We start from the raw sequence: 22300 nt of genomic DNA on the forward strand, positions 1-22300 counted from the left end.
GCTGTGCTTAATTACTTGACAGCCACCTAGTATGTGCTCATTTAGAGAAGGTTACACGTCATGCTGAAAAGTGTGTAGCATTCTTTGAGCACAACTTTGAGCAAAACATAATACTGACTTTTCATCACTCATATAAATAAGACCAACAAGAAAGCACATGATTACCCACAACAGCAAATAGTGACCAGCCCGACTTCTACGGTAACAAAATGCACAAGAAAAACCGTTAACCACTTTAGGAACTTCTGAATGTTGGTAAATGTACACATTGCAAAACACCATACAACATTCAATGTAAACGCTTCAATGCAGAGCAGAAACAATCTCAAACACGTCATAACATCAACGATAACATCTCGCCTACTGTGTACTCCATGTTGTTTTTTGTCTTATTTTTTTTTCTGTGTCAACAGTAGCCTTCGGTAACAAGAGTAAAGTCAAGTGCATGATACAGCAGGAACAAAAGATTGGCTGCCAAAAATGAGAAATTCATTGTGCAAGTCTCAGTTGCACATTGAACAAAGATAACAATCTTTGTTAGCAATACCGCACACCCCATTGCAACAAGAATGTTCAACCAAAAAATTCGCAGTGCCATGAGTGTTGTGCAATTTTTACGAACACTTTAAGCCGTCCCTACATCTAGTAAGTAATTTGCCTTGAGTTGTTCTACCAAAGCATGAATAGAGCTATAAACAATTAAAATCTAAAGATTGTTTGTTCAGAATTTCTAACACGGCATAACAGCCACTCCTCTCTGTGACCACGTAACACCAAAGCTAAAGCGTCTTGAGTATAACGATCATGTATCAGTAGGCCGCCGAAAACAGCAATGCTTCTAAATCAGCAGCACTGACTGTAATACTGTCTGCTTCAAATACCTTCCAAAATATTTATAGAAGGTCGTTGACAACAATGAGAATATGACGTAGCCAGGCACTCTCAATACTAGGGAGCGGCAAGAGCATCACAAAACATAACGTGACACACAAATCACGCACAAAAACACGAAAACTTTCAGCAACTTCCTCTCTGTGACCACATAACACCAAGCTAAAGCGTCTTGAGTCTCACGATCATGTATCAGTCGGCCGCCGGAAACAGCAATGCTTCAAAATCAGCAGCACTGACTGTAATACTGTCTGCTTCAAATACCTTCCAAAATATTGATAGGTCGTTGACAATGGTGAGAATACGACGTAGCCAGGCACTCTCAATAGCAGGAGTCGGCAAGAGCTTCACAAAACATAACGTGACACACAAAAACACGAAAACTAGTGTAACATGCCCTTCCACGGTTATTACCTGCGCTAAGTAGACATAGTCTTTTACAACTTCAAGTGCACTATTACCTATCTCGAAGCGCTGCTCCTTTCCGAGGTTGTTGTACATTACTTTCGTTTTCTGCAGATTAATTTTAAGACCCACCTTTCTGCTCTCCTTGTCTAACTCCGTAATCATGAGTTGCAATTCGTCCCCTGAGTTACTCAGCAATGCAATGTCATTGGCGAAGCGCAGGTTACTAAGGTATTCTCCATTAACTCTTATCCCTAACTGTTCCCATTCTAGGCTTTTGAAAACCTCCTGTAAGCACGCAGCAAATAGCATTGGAGAGATTGTGTCCCCCAGCCTTACACCCTTCTTGATTGGTATTCTATTGCTTTCTTTATGAAGCACTATGGTAGCAGTTGATCCCCTGTAGATTTCTTCCAGAATGTTTATATATACTTCATCTACGCCCTGATTCCGCAGTGTCTGCATTACGGCTGATATTTCTACTGAATCAAACGCCTTCTCGTAATCTATGAAGGCTATGTATAGTGTTTGGTTATACTCTGAGCATTTCTCGATTACCTGATTGATAGTATGAATGTGGTCAATTGTTGAGTAGCCTGTTCAAAATCCTGCTTGTTCCTTTGGTTGAGTGAATTCTAATGTTTTCTTTACTCTGTTAGCAATTACCTTTGTAAATAGCTTGTATACTACAGAGAGCAAGCTGATCGGCCTGTAATTCTTCAAGTCCTTGCCATCTCCTTTCTTATGTATTAGGATGATGTTAGCATTCTTCCAAGACTCTGGTACCCTTCCCGTCAGGAGACACCTCGTAAACAGGGTGGCTAGTTTTTCTAACACAATCTGTCCTCCATCTTTCAGCAGATCTGATGTTACCTGATCTTCACCAGCAGCTTTGCCTCTTTGCATGCTCTCCAAAGCTTTTCTGACTTCTTCTATCATTACTGGTGGGGTGTCATCTGGGTTACTGCTAGTTCTTAGAGTATTAAGGTCGTGGTTGTCTCGGCTACTGTACAGATCTCTGTAAAACTCCTCCGCTATTTTAACTATCTTATTCATATTGGTAGTTATTTTGCCTTCTTTGTCCCTTAGTGCATACATCCGACTTTTGCCTATCCCAAGTTTGCTCTTCACTGCTTTGACGCTTCCTTCGTTTTTCAGAGCGTGTTCAATTCTCTCCATGTTATACCTTCTTACATCGCATACTTTACGTCTAGTAATTAACTTCGAAAGCTCTGCCAGTTCTATTTTGTCTGTTGTACTTGACACTTTCATGATTTGACGCTTCTTAATTAGGTTCTTCGTTTCCTGCGAAAGCTTGCCAGTGCCCTGTCTAACTACCCTGCCTCCAACTTCCACTGCACACTCCGTAATGATACTCGTCAGATTATCATTCATTTTATCTCCGCTAAGGTTGGTTTCTTCACTAAGAGCCGAGTACCTGTTCTGCAGCGACACTCTGAATTCCTGTACTTTCCCTCTCAGTGCTAGCTCATTGATTGGCTTCTTGTGTATCAGTTTCTGTTGTTCCTTCTTCAAGTCTAGGCAAATTCGAGACCGTACCATTCTGTGGTCACTGCATCGAACCTTGCCAACCACTTCCACATCCTTTACGATTCCTGGGTGTGCAGTCATTATAAAGTCTATTTCGTTCTTATTTTCGCCATTAGGGCTCCTCCATATCCACTTGCGGTTTTCTCGTTTTCGGTACAAGGTATTCAAAATCCGCAAATTGTTGCGTTCTGCGAATTCTACTAGTAGCTCTCCTCTAGCGTTTCTAGTGCCGATGCCATAATCTCCTACTGCCTGGTCTCCAGTCTGCTTCTTCCCTACCTTTGCATTAAAGTCGCCCATCACTATAGTACACTGTGTTTTTACCTTACTCATTGCCGATTCCACGTCTTCATAGAAGCTTTCAACTGAAGCGTCATCATGGCTGGATGTAGGTGCGTAAGCCTGTACTACCTTCATTTTGTATCTTTTATTCAGTTTAATTACGATACCTACCACCCTTTCGTTAATGCTATAGTATTCCTCTATGTTGCCAGCTATGTTTCTGTGGATTAGGAACCCCACTCCCAGTTCTCTTCTGTCTGCCAAGCCCCGATAGCAAAGGACGTGCCCATTCTGTAGCACAGTATAGGCCTCGTCTGTCCTCCTAACCTATCTAAGCCCTATTATATCCCATTTAACACCCTCTAGCTCCTCAAATAGTTCAGCTAGACTTCCCTCACTAGATAAGGTTCTAGCGTTAAACGTTGCCAAGTTCAGGTTCCAATGGCGGCCTGTAGTCCAGAGATTCTTAGCACCCTCTGCTGCGTTGCAGATCTGACCGCCGCCATGGTCAGTTGCTTCGCAGCTGCTGGGGACTGAGGGCCGTGAGTTATTTGACGTATGCATGTGGGAGGTAGTGGCCAGATACTGCACCAGGGTGGCCAATCCTTCTCTGGTGAGAGAGTGTGTTCTCGGCGGTGGTTACCGGTGAGGCCGCACCCCAGGCCTCTTAATGCAGTTCCATCAACACGCGGATTTTTTTTTTTTTTCCGGTTGGGAACTGCGCGGCACCGGGATTTGAACCACGGACCTCTTGCATGCGAGGCGGATGCTCTAACCACTACGCATCGCCGCACCCGCACGAGAAGGCATTACTCTTGCTTTTATAGCTCCACTATACTAACGCGTGTAATGCACGTCATTATAGCCAGGCACTGCGCGGTGCCCCCGATCGGGTTGCAGAAATTAGGTGCATTTTCTCATCTAACCACTACCACCACCACCATAATAGTGGTACATATTGCCGCACGTATGTGCCACTGGCGATGATCAGGAGCCGCATGACGACACTTGGTCAGGACAAGGACGAAGAAGGCCATATGCAATTTTAGATGCGGAAGCATCTTATACTCGCGCCTTGTAGTGCGCCGTCCGCACGGCTTCTCGAACATTCGACAGCTGACGCGCGCGCATGCGCCGTCGCCCACTCTTCCACCATCTGTGCATCCCTTCCTCCTCTACACACCGCGCGCGCTTCACTCCTCCACCATCTGGGCACCCTTCCTCCTCTACACACCGCGTTCGACATCTACAATTCTCCTGATTCTCCAGTGGACGCGTATGTGGCGTCGCGCTTCGAGAACATTCAACAGCTGACAGTGCATGCGCCGTCGAGCTGTATATATACTCAAGGTCGGCGCTCGCTCGCTCAGTTGCCGCTCGTCGGTTGGTTTGTACGGCGCGTCGACGTCCAAGGTCGTGGTGAAATGAATTCCAACGAATCCACAAACACAATGATCGACGTCCCTTCGACCAGCGCCGCCCTTTCGCATACGTGTGTACGTGTTCACTCATTTAACACCCCCTCCTACAACCACGTTAACCAATTTAGCCATCGACCCAAGTAAGTCGCAATTTAACACCCCATTTCACAACCACGTTAACAAATTTAGCCATCGGCCCAAGTAAGTCGCACTTTAACACCCCTTTCACCAATTATATGCTCCGCATCCTCCTCAGTGTTCCCCCGAGGGAAGCTGCGGGCAATTTTTTTCAAAGGCAACAAAACGAATAGAATGTTACGCTGATGCATAAATTCACTTTATTTCAAACCATATAAGCTTGCTCGTTTTTTTATTACCTCTATTTTATTTCTAATGCATCGTTTACCCATCTGTTTTTTTTTTGTTTGTTTAAACATCCCCATCCTAATAACATTAGGCTGGTAAAACAATTCAATCTCGCTAATCAGGTACCGTCCGTTTCATGGCCGATCCCCCGTGGTGGGTTGCGCCAGGATTCTGAGGAACAACCAACTAATTAACCAACCAACCATTGGGTTTAAGCCATGTTCAGAGGAAACAATAACAAACACAGATTCTGACAAAGCCTACCTGTTTTTCGTTTAAATAATCCGGATTGATTGATACATAGGATTTAACATCCCAACACCACCATCTGATTATGAGAGTGGAGGGCTCCGGAAATTTCGACCACCTGGGTTCCTTTACCGTGCGTCCAAATCTGAGCACAAGGGCCTGCAGCATTTTCGCTCCCATCGAAAATGCAGCCACCACAGCCGGGATTCGATCCCATGACCTGCGGGTCAGCAGCCAGTACCTTAGCCCCTAGACTACCACGTGTGGGCTCGTTATATAACCCTGGCGCAAGTCTGCAGATATTGATGCGAAATACACCACCCCATAGCGAGCACATAACTGAGTTGCACTGGCTGGGGAAGAACGTTACGAGAGATATTACGTTTACAAAAAAAGTAATTGAACTGGTAGGTAGGAATTCATCATGAAAGAAAAAAGGCAGGACGTATGTGAAGTATCGTCATCGCTTCGAGCCAATAATAATATAATATGGGTGAATAGAAAAAAAAAACACGCACCTTCTTTCTGCTTTTATTACTAAAAAATTACAGTAGCTTTGTACTAGTAAAGACACAACCTTAAGGAAAAGCACAAGTAAGTGGCTTTACTTGCTTCTCTTTGTTTATCTTTAAATTTGTTCCTTTTTATATTATCCTCTCTGTTCATTTTTACCTATCTTTTCTATCTGTTTCATTCTACGTCTTTCATTTTCTCTCTATTTTTATTTCTGGCACTTTCTATTGTTACTTTCTCTCTATTTCTCATTCTTTTCTATCTTTCTTTGATTCTTTTTATTCCTCTTTCTCACTTGCTATCTCTTCTTCGTCTCTTTCAGGTCTGCTTCTTTCCATCTTTTTTTTCTACCAGCAACTGTGCTTGCATCTTTTGATATCATCATTCTCCCTGCTTCTGTGGATAGGGTCACTTAAAATTATTCACTGGAATTGTCGATCAATTCATTCAGCAGCAACCGCTTTGTCATTCTTAGCATCGAAATTCAATCCAGATATAAGTGCATTACAAGAAACCTGGCTTTTACCACATCAGACCTTTCAATTAAATAGATATAAATCTTTCCGTCTGGACCGTCCATCGAAAGGTGGAGGCCTGGCATTTTTTATTAATTATAAAATAAGTCTAAAAGCTAAAATCGCGTAGCGTATGTCACTGGAGAGCAAAATTTTCGCCTCAGAAATCACTTTGACAGGTTGCTTACCTTTCTTATTAGTCAGTGCATATTTCCCCACAGGGGTTCTAGACACGCGGTGCTTGGACGTTGCACTGACATCTCGTTGTAGAGATAAAATTCTGGTGGTAGATTTCAATTCCCACCATACTTGTTGGGGTTTTCCAACAAATGGTTGTGGTAAACGATTGTGTGAGTGGACAGTAGATAACGATTTATCATGCCTCAATTCCCGAACACCTACTTTTATTAGCGGCATGTCTCGCTCAGCATTAGATTTAGGTTTTGTTAGTTCTTCCCTCACTAGTTCGTCATGGACTGTCTTGGATTGTGCCACCAAGAGCGATCACTTGCCAGTAATATTTGATATTGTTTGTCCTACAACACTATCATGCAGTCAGAACCGAGTATAAATAAATTATAATAAATTCAAACAAGATATAGAATATGTCTTGACCACTCATTCTGAAGAGACAGAAGACACAAAGGCTATGAGACTAAGTGCGTTGCTTAAAAGAACCTATAAAAAAGCTGAATTCGTAGTTAAGTCTGCAAACAGCACAACTCACAGTCCCTGGTGGAATCCTGAGTGCGCACGGGATTACCGATGACGACAGGCAGCGTGGAAAAAACTTTTGTACAATCAGTGTCCACGTAATTGGTCTGATTACAAGTTTCATGCTGCTAATTTTAAGCACACAGTTTCCTTAGCTAAAGACGAGTATCATATCCCCTTCAGGCGCGAATTAAATCTCGCAACGTGAAAATGTTTTTTTGTTCATAATTTCAATATTTAAGCCTTTTAAAGTAAGAAACTCGAAACAAATGCAAAATATGCTTATTGGTTCAATTTTTGCTCAGCGTCCACATTTGTGGACATTGCGCCTCAAAGCAGTAATATTAGTGAAAAGCGACAAAGAAGAAAACACGCTTTCCATTTAAATTCAAAATAACTTCTTTCAAAGTAATGTTGAGAGAAGTTACCAGAAAAAGTCTATTCAGTGTGAAAGAGGTCGAAGCAGTCATTCTGCGATGTCAGGCAAAGAAAAATGTCACACTTCCTGCAGCGGACGCGGCTCTTGGATGAGCATCCATCCCTCCTGCAGCGTTGTGCGTTGGGTATGTTCATTTGCTGTGGCCAGTGCTGTATGCCGTCATAGCGAAGAGTGCTCACTGGCAGGGGTGACGCATTGGGTGCCTTCCTTTTCATCACCTGGGGGTTCTCACTGCTTGGTCGCCCACGCTTTTTCTGGGGCTTGTTGACGCTCAGCTGATGATGATGATGATGATGATCCTTGATAGTGTGGCGCACACCCACAAAGAGGGATCGGCCAAGAACCGGGCGGCAGGATCTTAACTAAAAGGCTAATGGTTTTTCAAACAAAACGTAATTTTGTGTTCTCTTCGTTCTCTTCCTCCTTTTCGTCGTCCGAAATGTCTCCATCGGAAACATCTCCATTGGCTATTTTTTAAGGACGTCTTCCACTGTTTCACCGTCGACTTTTTGTCGTCTCGATGCATGATCCTGAATTCCTGGTGACAAAAAATATTAACGTAAACATCATTTGATGCTGCCGGAAGTGAAACACAGAGAAATAGCAGCCCTTCAACAAAGGAGGCACTGAAGCGCAGTGTCCACGTTCGTGGACGCGAAATTTAGCTGAACCTTTCTGTCATTACAAATGATTTCCTATTGCCAAAATATTGTTAAAAGGCATGCGGGATATCTTAGTTATTACTGACAAATGCAAAATTTCACGCCAGCTAAAAAGGTACGAAGTAAACGATAAAAACATCAGAGCCACTTACGCGTCCCGCCATAGAAAGTGGAGGCGTCCAGTTTGACTTTTGTTTACGATGTTATTTTGAACCAAGTGCAAGAGATGGCGCCACGCGTCCTTGCAGCAAGATGCAGAGGTTGCGGGAGCATTGTTTGCGCGCGAGATTCAAGACCGATTTTCGAAACACCTAGGTGTGAACTTGGCGTCCACAAATGTGGACGTTGCGCCTGAAGGGGTTATAAATCATTATGACTATCTTTCCAAGCCTAAGAACAAAAGTGTCCTGTTTAGGTTCCTCGGATCGCGTAAAATTCTGCCATCTCCAACCAATGCAGTCTGTGAAATCATTCCGCCCGATGATATGAAGAAATCTTTGGAAATCATCGCAAAAGAACTGGAGTGTCGATTCACATCAAGTAAGTTGTATGATCTAAGACCTCCCATGGTAATAACAGATTTTACTGCAGTTACATTGCAAGAGTTAACACATGTTGTTCGGAATTTACCCTCATCAGTTCCCGGTCCAGACGAAATTACAGCGGCCATGATAAAATTATTTAAATTATCACCAGGCGGCCTCCTGAACACTGTAAATTATTCGTTAAGACACGCCTGGATTCCATACGATTGGAAATTAGCAAAAATAATTCCGATACAGAAGAAGCAAGGCTTAGGCTATATCATAGAAAACATACGACCAATTTCCCTTCCTTCTATTATGGTAAAGCTTCTTGAGAGGGTGCTTCATGAAAGAATGACGAGCTGGATAACAGAAAATAAATTATTAAACCCTAATCAAATTGGCTTCAGAGAACACTGTTCAATATGGTGTGCCCACGCTGATTTAGAAAGCCGCATCCAACTTGCCCGCAAATGAAGGCAACATGCTGTTCTAGTGACTTTGGACATAGCCAAAGCATATGACAGTGTGGAATTTTCAGTGATATTGGAGATACTTCTAAGCCAGAATTTTCCAAAGTATATTATTGCGTGGCTGGGATGATTTATGAGAGCAAGATAATTTTATTGCTTTAAGAATGGCGGCGCTTCACCAAAATTTAAACAAACTCGCGGAGTTCCCCAAGAGGGTGTTTTTTCTGCTATATTATTCAACATCTTAATTAGTTCAATCCCTTACAGCTAGGATGTGCATGTATATGTGTATGCAGATGACATTGCCTTCTTTGCAGCAAACATAGACATTCATTCGTTACATAAAAAACTGCAGAGGTATATGAATTTGCTAGAGGGGTGGCTAGAGACAATGTGCATGTCACTAAATGTATACAAAAGTGCAATGTTGCTATTTCCGTTAACACATCATATCTCAATTAATATTTGTTTTGAAGAAGAGCCTATTCCGCATGTTGAGTCGCTTAAGTATTTGGGAATGATTTATAATGATAAATTAAACTGGACTCCTCGCATAGAGAGTAGGACATGTAAGGCACAACGTGCCTTAGGCATGATTCTCGGATTGACCAGCAAACGCTATGCTCTACGCAGGGACACTCTGCCTATGATTTACAAAATGAGTCCCATTCTGGAATTTGCATGTGTGTTATTCTCAGGTGGCCAAGCTTATAAGCTTAAACCTTTGATTGTTTTGGAGCATGAGGCCCTGCGACTATGCCTTGGGCTCCCTAAGTTTGTTGCGAACAATGTTTTGTACCAGGAAGCGCGCTAACCAACCTTGCCTTGTCGATTCCGTATCCTGACGGTTCAGGCTCATCGAAAATTTTATAGCTATTCGGTAAGACGATCAGAATATGTGTTCATTAACGACCCAGACTCTTGTTTTCTTGCTCATTGGCCACGTTTTCATACACCACAAATTATTTTTGTCCAGAAGCAACTAGACAGAATAAACGTAAAAATTCGAGATATACCAGCAGCAAACGAGCCAAATCAAAATATCATCATAAAATATGATGCCATTTTTCCCTGTAAGCCTAAATTTCAATCACACCGGGTCCTAGACAGCCGCTTTCAAGATTACCTTGCACACGTGGAAACAAATAATGTAATAGCCACTAATGCTTCAGTAATAGATGAGAAGGCAGGAGTAGGTATTGACTCAACTTCACTTGACTGGTCGTTTTCAGTAAGACTACCAGAGTTTACACCTATTTTTGAAGCTAAACTTTTGGCAATTGTTCTAGCACTACAAAAACTAACTTTGGACGCCCACACTGCAATAATAATTATAGACTCCCTCTCCGTATGTACGTCACTGGCAGCTTAATCTCAATCAGATGCCTTAAGGACATTCCTTACGCTAATTCCTCCACAGCTTAAGCTCTTAAAATTATTATGGGTACCTGGACATTGTGGGTTAGAGTTAAATGAAATGGCGGACTCATTAGCTCGAGTGACATTAAATGCCACAATACTTTCTGTGCATCCGGTGCTGCCCAGTTTAACGGCTATAAGATTTCGAAAATTTGCACTCAGGGCTGATGCCATAGAATCATTAACACCATACTCTGAATTTAGACATTTGAAATATCGATGTAAATCCGGCTGATATCATACTAGACAACTGGAAGTCATGCTAACAAGACTGTGATGTCGTGTGCCACCTTTGAATCTATATTCACACAGGGCTGGTCTGGGAATATCTCCCCTATGCAGATTTTGTACAGATATGGAATCAATAGACCATTATTTTTTGTCATGTCGCCGTTACAGTCTATTCAGAAAATGTCTCCTTGCCATCCCATTTGCTAACCTTGGGCTGCCCTTCACCATTGCGAATATACTCTCCTTTGGTGCTTCGGTTCTGGGCTACAGCCATAGCATTGCCTTTAATGCCGTTTGCAGCTATCTACGTGAAACAAAACGAATGCGCCTCTAAATTCTAATTTGCATATTTGTTATTATAATATTATTAAGCAAATTCTAAAGATCAATTTTAAACGTGTTCGAAGTTACTGCAATTTCAATTCGAGATATATATTATTCTGTCTGGTCGAAATGGCAAAAAAAAAATATTGCACTCTTTCTGTATTTACGTGTGCTTTATCCTTCCCCTGTTTGTATTAGGTTTCATTCGAAAGGCTTTAAATTTCATATCCTCAATTCTTGGCCAATCCCCCTGAGTGGGCAAGAGCCATAGTGGAGGCATCATCATCGTCATCATCATCAACAAAATGCCATAGCCTCCTAGATTTTCCTTGCCTGCCGGATTATCGGCGGTCACTTGGAAAGCGGCCGTCGTCGGAACTATGGTGGTGGCGCTACCAAAGTAGGGGTGTCTTCAAATAGGTTTTTATGTTTTTGGAGCTTATCTGCAACAAAATAACGTAAAAAGTTTCAAAAGGCGTAAACGTAATTATAATTAACCCTACGTAAGTGACGCCGTCATTCAACAGGCAACTCCTTCAATACAAGGCATAGCCTCTAAAGTTAGTAACAAACGCCAAAATTGGCTATCTCAAAGGCCAAGTACAAAGACCCTTACCCCTACGTAGGCAGCGCCGTCATAGGTGACGGGCGTTTCACGATCACCCGGCAGGCAAGGGAAATCTAGGAGGCTATGAAAGGGTTTACTGGCTAGCGCCTCGCTACTCTGCCTATGCCGCGGCACAGGCGACATAGACCCACCAGCCGGTAGCGGTGATGACGACGACGGCTGAGACAGTTTCGAGGAGCAGTTTTCGACATTCTGATTTTCCTCTGTCTCGTGACCTACCGGTGGTGACTGTGTGTCACCAGTTTCGTCGTTAGCTTTTTCCATGTCATTGCCTTCTTCGCTTTCCCTGCGGGAAGCAGATGGAGGTAAACGGGCTTCGTAATCTTCAGTCTCGCTGTTTTCTTCGCTTTCCCTATGAGGAGCAGGCGGAGGCAAAGAAGAAGACGGAGGCGTAGGCGAAGGGATAGATGGGGGCGTAAACGGCGGCGAATGAGTAGACAGAGGCGCAGACGGTAGTGAAGAGGTAGGCGGAGGCGTAGAAGAGGGCGATGGGGAAGGCGGATGTGCAGACGGAGAAGGGGTTGAAGGAGAATAGAAAAACGACGAAGTTGAAGGGGCAGCTGTGCCATTGACAGAAGTATTTGTGTTGTAATCATTGCAATAGTACCAGTATAGGAGCTGTATTGGTGGTAGCGGTAGCAGTATACCAGTTGTAGGAGTAGTAGTAGCCATTGTACAGAGATGCTAGGTGCCACTGCCTTTCACTTGTATCGCTCATCATTGCCAGTCTGGCGTTAGGTTTTTAGTGCGAAGAATGGCGTGTGCTGACGGATTTCTTGCTTGTTCGTTCTTAGGGTGGGTAGCACTGTTTGAACATCTAGTGTATACGACGACGTAGGATCCGCAACTATATGTTTGTAAAAACTTTTGGTTGCCCTTTTTCAGTAGTGTAAGTGGTGACAACCTCATGTGAACCACAAAGAAAACAGAATTTTGGGTCGAATTTTTTACAGATTAATACTTTACAATCTCTGTATCACGTCCAACAAAAGCGCGAGTTTCTTTCTAAAAACGAATCATTTCTTAGTGAATCAAGAGCACTTGAGCGTTTCTCTTGTATTGCGTTCGTAACGTTGACGAAAGCTGTATGCTGCGTGTTCAATGTTGAACATATACATTTGAGTGAACCTGTGCACTGGAAACAAACAGTCCAACGATAGGCGATACACATCGTGAACTGAAAGCGGTGAGGATGGTGTCGGCCGTTGATAATCTGACAAGCAATACAGTGTTTCGGCGTCTATACATGTGTTTTAGAAGATTCTAGCGTTATCGCTAATGGCCGCGTAAGCTCTAGAACAGGAGTCTCAAACTCAGCTCAGCTGGTGAGCCGCAGTCAAAAAATCAAATCCTGCATAAGTCATGGCAGTAAATAACATTGAACGGGGGGAAGAAGGGATGGGGGTATGAAAAAAAAGTTTGGCAGGTCCCGCGTACCTTGGGAATCGCTCTTATGCAAAGCATGCGGATGTAAGGTGACTGTGATGCAAAGTTTTTTATTGAGCCAAACGTTATAAAATGGTGCTCAAGATATCTACAAAGGCACACAAACAAATGTGTTAGACCGCCGCATATGTTTTCTATAACCTGTTTTTTTTTTACAGTTGTTCAACAATGCCAACAACAACATGCAACATGTATATTAGCAACCGCAGAAGCGGTGAGCTAATATTAAGCGCTGGCACCCATGAGGATGGTAGCTCTGGACACTGCTACATTAATAAAAAAATCAGCGGATGGCGCCTAACTACAAATGAAATTAACCCGACGTGACGGCTGTATCATGGGAGTACATATGTAATGCTTATAAAATTGGTTCATTACGGCTCATCTCATCGAGAAGCCGCAGCTAAAGTCAGAAGGCGTCATTCACGTCGACGTCGGTCTTAGAGGACGCCCGCTACCTCCTCGACACGTTTGCGTGATCCCTCATCAGTACCACCTCCTTTGCCTCCCAGACCACATGCCGTGGGAAAGGCTGTAAAGGACAAAGCCAGTGAGCATACCCTAACTGCGACAGAGTGGCCTGCACTTCAAAGGGAAGCAGCATCAAGCGCACCGAAGGAGCTTCATGACGGCCAGTCCGCGCTCCCGGTTCGAGATCTTTCCAACCAAGACAGGCAAGTGGCTGCAATCGTGCAATCATTAATTGCCACGATTCGCACGCTACTGAGCAGCATACAATCTCCGTCTGCTAAGAGTGCACTGCAAATACTGGATGCACTGAATCCAGTTCTTGCTAACTTCGTATAAGCACAATGGCTCAACAAAATCTCATCTTCCGCATTGAAGTTAAAAGTGCGTCGATTTTTCAGTGGAATGCCAGAGGCATGAAGTCCCGTATCTCAGACTTTCGCCAATTTGTTCGGGCCAATCAATTCCCTATACTTGTCATATGTGAACCAAACGTATGAACGCCTTATAGATTGTCTGGTTATGAAGCTTTTTGTTCAGCCGCTTGCGAAGAACGAAGCAAAGTAATTGTTTACATTCGCACAGACTTGACTTATCTTTCGCACCCAATAGGTTCAAATGACGACAATCAGTACGTGTGTCTTCGTGTGAAGAAGAATGCAGTTTCGTTCACGCTTATTGGTGGATATATATCTCCGTCATCGCGATTTGACTGCGACAGATTAAAAGACATCTTAATGAGAACCGATGGGCCTTGGATCATCACCGGTGACTTCAACGCCCATCACATGCTTTGGGGGAGCACTAGGATGAATGCCAGAGGCCGGAACATTGTTACATTCGCTTCCGATTACGACCTTTCCATCATGAACGATGGTACCCTCGCATATCTGCGGGGTCTCACGTATGGCAGTTGCCTTGACCTGACATTGGTGTCACGGTGCTTCTCTCACAAAGTTAAGTGGTTTTGCGATATTGAGACTCATGGGAGTGATCACATACCCACCTACGTGATGATCGATGGTATCATAAAAAATTTCTTTTCCGGTGTTGCAATTGGCACTGACTGGTCGATGTTTGCATCGCGTGTTGAGAACGCTTGCCTCGCCTGCAGCCTAGAAAATACCGTAGTGGAAGCTATGCAAGCGTCCAAACGTAAACTACCATTTTCGTCTAAAGTAACACAGTTTGACATCGAACTGGAAAAATTACGAGCTATACGAAGGCGTGCTGAACGACGATACAGACGCACAAGATCAATTTACGATCTGAGGGAAGCAAGGCGGCTCCAGAAAAAGATTCAACGACGCATTTACAAACTGGAAAGCGAACGCTGGAAAGCATTCTGTGAATCTCTAGACCCTCATAAACCACTGTCATATATCCGGAGAACAGTTCGTGGTCTTCGCTCTTCTCCACAACAACGGCACCCCTTTAAAGCTTTGGCACTCCATCATGGAAAAACAGAACTCGAGGTGGCTGAAGAATTTTGCACGAGAGTTGCCGGGAATATTATGAACGAGAACATCGACGCCATGATCGTTCCTGAGACGCGATTACCAGAAATGGACATTCCGTTCACCATGGAAGAACTGGAAGGTGCGTTAGTCGCTTCTAAGCGCATGTCATCGCCAGGTCCTGATGGTATTACTTATAGTGCGTTAGGGCGCCTTGGACAAAAAGCCAGAAAAGAACTTTTAACATGCTTCAACAACTCCTAGCTCAGCGGCAGTGTTCTCCGAGAATGGAAAATAAGTCGATTAATACCACTTTTGAAATCGGGAAAATCACCATTGGACTTGACAGCGTATCGCCCTATTGCCCTCGCAAGCTGCCTCGGAAAAGTGATGGAAAGAATGGTTCTATTTCGTCTCGAGTGGTACTTGGAACGATACACCAAATACCCTTCTTGCATGGCAGGCTTTCGTCGGGGCCGCTCCTCCATTGACTGTGTCCTTGACTTATCGACATTTGTTCAACAAGAAAAAAGTCGCAAGCGCATATCAGTGGCACTCTTTCTTGACGTGAAGGGTGCATATGATAATGTAGCTCACGATGCCATCCTCACTTCTCTCGCAGCAATGGGCATTGGTGGACGAATGTTTCAATGGATAAAAGATTATATAACTGGCAGGGGTTTCTTTGTACAAACATATGAGGGTACAACTGCCCAACATTACACCTACTGCGGAGTACCTCAGGGAGGTGTTTTAAGCCCCACATTGTTCAATGTGGCCCTCATTGGTCTGGTGAAGGTTCTGCCAAAGTCGGTGTGCCTATTCATATACGCCGATGATATTTGCCTCTGGAGTGCTGCAGTTACTCGCCCTCAGGTGCGTGCACGAATACAGCGGGCAGCAACCCTCACAACAGCCTACCTTCAGAAACAAGGCCTAAATATATCAACTGTGAAGTGCGCGTTGATGGCGTTTACACGCAAACCAATGACGCCATACCCTGTTTACATCAATGGGCAGAGTGTCAAATATGCATGGACGCATCGTTTCCTGGGCATAATAATCGACAGAAGTCTTTCGTGGAGCCCACATTGTGCGTACTTGAAGAAGAGACTGCTATCTATTGTGCATATCATGAAATTCTTGTGCGGTAAAGCATGGGGAACTTCTGTGGCCTCCATGCTACAGCTGTACAGGGCCCTATTTCTGGGTCTATTGCGCTACAGCTTGCCGGTACTGACTAACACTTGCAAATCGAATACTCATTCATTGGAGAGTTTGCAGGGTCAGGCACTGTGTATCTGCCTAGGACTGCCCCGATGCGCTTCTACTTATGCCACAATCATGCTTGCCAAAGACCATCCGGTCAGGACATATATAGTTGTGGATTGCCTCAGAGCGCACATTCGACATGCTAGCCGTGTCCCCGACCACCACTTGGCCCTTCTACCTTCCGGAAGACCACGTGCTACGTTTTCAGACGTCATAGCCAAGCACCTAAACAGCATTCCATCAGGATATACGCCAGCTGCGAGAACGGCTTGTCCTTTGTGGTGCCTCGACCAGCCGCAAGTACGTCTAAAAATTCCGGGAATCAAAAAAAAAAGCAGTCACTCCAGAGTAGCATTGAAGCAAGCAACACTGCTTTTATTACATGAGTTGTACTTAGACCGAACGCAGATATACACTGATGGGTCCGTCTCATGCAGCAGCTCATCAGGTGCCGCTGTAATTCCGGCTGCAGAAATGACAATCAAGTTTAAGTTGTCGCATATGACTACATCTACGGCATCAGAGCTTGCTGCTATAAGGGCTGCTTTACAATATCTCGTTCAAGAACGTCCAGGAAAATGGGTCATATTCTGTGATTCGAAGGCAGCGCTTCAGAGTTTGCAGTCTGCCATGCGTAGGAGAAGTCATGACCAACTGGTACAAAAAATAAGACATTGCCATCATGAAGCTCTAGCACGAGGGCATGATATTATATATCAATGGCTGCCTGGACATATCGGTATTACCGGAAATCAATTAGCCGATGATGCAGCCCGCTCAGCCCATGAAGAAACCCGTGTAGTCCCGATTCCTCTATCAAGGAATGATGCAGCAAGACAACTTTACCTGCTGGCTCGAGATCTCACACGCACGTTCTGGTCGTCTACCAGCTTCCAAAGGTGTCAATTTTATGAACTGGATCCTTCGATCAAGCTAAAGCTACCATCACAACTTTCCTGCTCCGATGCGACACTGTTATGCCGCCTTTGGTTGGGTGTTGCATTTACAAAGGTGTACTCCTTTCGCATTGGTATGGCAGACACTCCTACATGCGACTACTGCGGAGCTGAAGAGACCATCGAACACGTCCTGTGCAGCTGCGCTTGCTATGACACACATCGATGCCAGCTCCGGATGGTTTTGAATCGACTTGACCCCAGACCATTGTGTGCAGAAGATACTAGGACCTTGGGCATCTGCCTCAGTTGCGCAGAAAGCAACTAAAGCACTGCTACTTTACCTCAAGTCAACAAACCTGAGCGACCGCCTGTAGACTGTGTGTGCTCCCCGAGTGTGCTCGTGATTGTGTGTACCTTCCCATCTTTCTGCAACCTCTTTTCTCCCCTTTATCCCTTCCCCAGTGCAGGGTAGCAAACCGGATGTGCGTCTGGTTAACCTCCCTGCCTTTCCTTGCATCTTTATCTCTCTCTCTATCTATGACTGCAAACACAATTGATGTTTGAAGAACGTATAGCATACAGAATATAGCATACAGAGGCAATCTCTTTTAAATACATTCAGCAAGTTCGATGACCAGTTGGTCTCAGAGGAAAATATACTAGGCAATCATCCTGACTCTTCTTCGCAGAAGGCCGTGCAAGCACTACTGGGCTTTTTGTGAACTACTGGCCTGTCTGAATGACTCTGGGTGGATCGATTTCATGTGTGCAAGTGTGTAACCTTATTTAGCTTTTGTTTATTTTTATCCCTCTCTTTCTCTCTCTTTTACTCCCCATTCCCCAACCCCTGGGCAAGGTATACCGTACCGGATCCTATAACATTTGGTTAACCTCCCGGCCTTTTCTTTCTCTCTTTTTCTCTCTCTTTCACGAACATTAGGGCCTATTAGGAAAGTAGTTCTGAAACCTAGTGTGGCTGTTGGGTAGAATTCTTCATTGCGATGCATAATGATGGGCTTCGATTTCTGCTGGATCCCTCATTGGATCAACGCTGCCGATGTCAGTATTTTCTTAACGCTCACCCATCTCTATTCTCGCCGTTCCTCGGTAGATATTGATGTAGTCGGGGTTCTGCCCATAAGACCGGAGCCAGCCAGAGTCACGGGGAGATGTCAAGGAGAGGAACCCGGAGCTGTTAACAGTAACTTTTAATTACAATATATACAGGTAGCGTGTTACATGATGGCGGTAGCATCATGGAAGCTCTCGATGGAAGCATGATGGGAGCTTCTGGGATCTTGTGAGAGCTTGTGAGGAGCGCCTCGGCGCTCACGTTTCATGTCCTAGCCTTCCCAGGATTCCCTGCAGGAAAAACAATGGAGGCCAGGACAGTCGAATGAAAATTGCCATATTCACCTCCGCCCCCGAAAGGGGAAGGTGAAACGCCTCCTCCTTTCCGACCAAGGAAAGAGGGAAGAAGCACGCCCAGTTCATCCCATGCCGAGGGCGAAAACACTGCACTGCACACCACGCACGACACAGCACAGCACCTGCGTAGAAATCAACTCTGTGGCCTGCTGCAGTGACGAGTACGTGGCGCCAGGCAGACCATGACTTGTGGAAACGGTGGTATTAGGCACCACGGAGAACGTGGAAAATGCATCCGCAGACGGTTCTCAGTCGCTTGGCTTATTGTCTGTCACGCCGAGGAACAGAGACGCACAAAGTGAACCACCCTTTTTAAGCCGTTTTGACTATGAACAGCCTTTCATAGGTCGCCGGTCAGTCGGGTAAGTTGAAAGGGTTTTACGCGGGGAGATCGCTGCACCGCTTAATTCCAATTACGTACGGCTTGCGTGTCGTTCTCGCTTGTGGTTCACCTCTGGGAGCGCTGCCCCGCTGCCGTCTCAGGTCCAAGCGGCGCCATGTCAGGAAGGCCGATCATAACAATATAAACTGTCAATCACCTGTGGCACGAAACCGCATACCTGTGGCACGTACTCACTCGTGGCTATGTGTCACAGGTTCGATTGAACCATCCTTTCTATGTAGCGGCCGCGGCCCGACGCTGGGCTTTAGGGGCGAAGGCAGACGTGTTTTTCTGGGGTGAAGATAAAGGGCACCTCTTTGATTTCGGGAGGCACCCACTTGAAATGGTCATTTTCCGCTCTACGTGTCATGGCGAAAAATTCGGCAGATCCCACGTGCCTTGAGAATCGAGGTTAAGCGTAGCAAGCGGAGGGAAGATGGCCACGTTGGTACGCGATTGTCCAACGCGTTTCGCTTGCTTTCCTTCCGTCACGGTCTCCCACTCTTCCGAGCCTTGCGATAAGCGCATCCACACTGTCACCGTACGCATATTCGGCCGTGGAAACCGCAATAGGTGACCAGTAAAAGAGCGAGGGATTGTGGGATGCGCCGTCTGCGGCCGGCTTCCGGTTCGAGGAGAGTAGACGACGGCGAACCGCTCCGCCGTAAGCCTCAGATTATTCGGGAATTCGCGCACGTGGTCGCCCGTTTATCTTCGTCCTGATAAACCACGGTTGGTTGTTCAGCTGTTGACTGCTCCAATTTGAGCGTGAAATGCAAACGCAGGTATTGGTTCCCATGGAATGAAGAAATAAAAAGAGGTGGGCCGTGGCTGTGAAGACAGCCACAGCGACAGGTAGTCTTTGGGGTACCGAACGTTGAAGCCAGTGTGCAAAGACCATTTTATCACTAGTACGTGTATATTTCGGACCAATAAGAAGCTTGCGCATGAATTCGCTGTGGTTAATAAATCAAAAAATAAATTGTCGCGCAGGGGTGCCTAGCAAATATATTGTGGGAACGCGCGGGCGCCCCCACAATATATATATATATATATATATATATATATATATATATATATATATATATATATATATATATATATATATATATATATATATATATATATATATATATATATATATAATGTGTGTGTGTGACAAAAACCCGAAAGCTTCATTCAGTTAAGAGTAAGTTTACACGAAGCGCTGGAAGAGTCCATTGCCGTTTATCTGGGTCAGACTGTGCGCCAGGATGGCACACAAAGGAAGAAGTGCGTTAAACAAGCTCAGGGTTCAAATTATCCGGCGCGTCTATGTCTGACTGCATTGTTTATGTGCCGCCGTGCCGCGCAGCTTGACCAAGATCAGCGTTCGAATAAGCATGTGGCCTCGACTAATTGATTGATTGATTAATTTGTGGGGTTTAACGTCCCAAAACCACCATATGATTATGAGAGACGCCGTAGTGGAGGGCTCCGGAAATTTCGACCACCTGGGGTTCTTTAACGTGCGCCCAAATCTGAGCACACGGGCTTACAACATTTCCGCCTCCATCGGAAATGCAGCCGCCGCAGCCGGGAATCGAACCCGCGACCTGCGGGTCAGCAGCCGAGTACCTTAGCCACTAGACCACCACGGCGGGGCTGTGGCCTCGACTAAGAAATACATCTTATAGCACGCTGAATGCTAGAAAATAAAAAGAAAGATATCTCAACGTGCTCAATAAGTGCTGCGCTTCATGCCGATCGACTGACGATGTCGGCCGAAGCAGCGATCCAGAGATGAACTCTTAGCACGCTGCTACAGTCATCCCCATCCCCTGAGATCTTTAAAATGGTGATTTTTTGTGTGCGGTAACGTATCCTAGAATGAAAACTGTCTTCTGTATCGACTGATCTGCTAGCCAAACTGACAGTACCCTGAGCAGCATAAAGGCACTGCAGATCATTTTAGTGCGATAAAAAAGTTTTCTTACCGTTAATTACTTTCGTAGCTTGTCATCGTCGCAGTCACGCTTAGAATAAACAAAAAACAAACTTTTAAAGCACTGACATTGCACGTAGAGGTGGTGCTTTTTTTCGCCGGAGTAGTACAAAAATGCGCGCGTGCCTCCGCTAACCCGCGTGGTGCGTCGAACCGAAAGCCGTCGTATCCCACGGTTCCCTGCGATTGCCCATGTTACCGGTCACCTATTCACTCTGGCAACGCATGCAGAAGACAGCTTGCGCTATAAGCTCTCCGTGTCGCCCCGCCGCGGTGGTCTAGGGGCTAAGGTACTCGGCTGCTGACCCGCAGGTCGCGGGATCGAATCCTGGCTGCGGCGGCTGCATTTTCGATGGAGGTGGAAATGCTGTAGGACCGTGTGCTCAGATTTGGGTGCACGTTAAAGAACCCCAGGTGGTCGAAATTCCCGGAGCCCTCCACTACGGCGTCTCTCATAATCATATGGTGGTTTTGGGACGTTAAACCCCGCATATCAATCAAATCAAGCTATCCGTGTACACGACTACGCTATTCCCATTCAGAAATCGTCACAAGAGAAAGTCGCAGCTGTTTACTACCGTATCCGAGCAAGAAACAGTCGGTCAGTAAAGTTTTTCATGCTTCCGCGGGCCAGTTCCTTCTAGGCTGCACCGTTGACCAGATTGCTGTAGCAACAAACACTAGAACTTATCGCGAATTCATATAGACCTGCTTTTTTTTTATTACCATGTAGTATCGCTCTTTGGCGCAAGCATTGTATTTGAGGCGTGTGGGAAACTCGAAGGCCGAACTTTAAGCTCTGCCAAAATCCCAAGATGGCGGTGCTTGGTAGCGGGCTTTTCAAATGACGTGAGTGAATCCTCTGCATACGCACCGTGTTTTCCGTGGAACAATGTATGCACAAGGAAGAAAACGTGTTAGTTAAACAAACTTTATTCAATTTGATATATACTTTAGTTACGCTCACGGTAGACATCGTAAAAATATCCAGGTGCACCTTGATTCTACTCCCGAAAATTTTACCTCGCGTGATCACAACCTCACGTCCCGGTCAATATATATACAAAAGGTTCGATCATTACGCGAGTAATTACGACATATCCAACATTAATTGCATTAACGTCCTGTATCAAGTAAATACGGCTTCTTACGGCGTCTGCCATACAAAAAAGTCACGTTTCTCAGTTACGCTTGCGTAGTCATCACGCTTCGAACGCAACTCCCATAAGCACCGCCACTGGTATCGCTCAAAATTTGCGCTATAGTCCTCTATTCATCTGAAGTAAATTGACATGTCACTGTGGTGAGGTGTCCCGTTTGATCGGGCGCTGCCTGGCATATCGAAACGCCATTCTGG

The 22300-nt window shown here is 45.0% G+C and overlaps 1 long non-coding RNA gene across 1 annotated transcript; it reads right to left on the bottom strand.

The window, feature by feature from the left end:
* Nucleotides 1–7173: 7173 nt before the first annotated feature.
* LOC142814591 (uncharacterized) lies at nt 7174–8480 on the bottom strand. The gene is made up of 2 exons (XR_012894955.1): nt 8161–8480; nt 7174–7884 (listed from the first exon to the last, which is right to left on the bottom strand). It is a non-coding gene; the product is annotated as an uncharacterized LOC142814591 (long non-coding RNA).
* Between the last annotated feature and the right edge of the window lie 13820 nt (nt 8481–22300).

Source organism: Rhipicephalus microplus, chromosome 4, assembly GCF_043290135.1.
Source record: "Rhipicephalus microplus isolate Deutch F79 chromosome 4, USDA_Rmic, whole genome shotgun sequence".
NCBI classification, from domain to species: domain Eukaryota; kingdom Metazoa; phylum Arthropoda; class Arachnida; order Ixodida; family Ixodidae; genus Rhipicephalus; species Rhipicephalus microplus.